The sequence below is a fragment of the Triticum dicoccoides genome, chromosome 7A (genome assembly GCF_002162155.2).
Source record: "Triticum dicoccoides isolate Atlit2015 ecotype Zavitan chromosome 7A, WEW_v2.0, whole genome shotgun sequence".
Taxonomy (NCBI): Eukaryota; Viridiplantae; Streptophyta; class Magnoliopsida; order Poales; family Poaceae; genus Triticum; species Triticum dicoccoides.
In genome coordinates this window covers 54,171,839-54,172,400 of record NC_041392.1, presented here as the reverse complement: position 1 = coordinate 54,172,400, position 562 = coordinate 54,171,839, and positions in this window count along the sequence as shown.

Below are 562 nucleotides of genomic sequence, written 5' to 3'. Positions count from 1 at the left end.
CGTTCCCGATAAAATAAAGAGGAAGAAGAAGAAAAAAAAAGAGAAGAAGAAATCTTTCTTCTCCTCTTTTTTTTTCTTCTTCCTCTTTTTTTATCGGAAACGAGGGTCGTCGAGGGTCGCCGAACGGTAGAGGAAACCCTAAATAGCAAGTATCGTGGGTGTGAGATACATGTGGCCGTCGGTGTCGGACACTACATCCACGTCCCACAAGTGACGTGGGCGTCAAAACCCGCGTCACTTGTGGGACGTGTGAAAGAACATGCGGTGCCCCCATGTTTGGTTTTGGTAATTGATGACAATCTCTATGGACTAATGGTTGCCTTGAGTTATATTTGATGGTTTTGTCCATAGGCTTTTCTTGGAGTACATGTGTTGGTTTCAAGGAGAGTTTATGTTGACCAAGGTGCTATTAAGGAATTATCCAAAGCTTGGTCATGTGAGAGTTGAGCTTATTGCAAGCATGTCTTGAAGAAGAAGATTGTGTGATCAGAGTACATGTGTTGGTTTCAAGGAGAGTTTGTGTTGACCAAGGTGCTATTAAGGAACTATCCAAAGCTTGGTC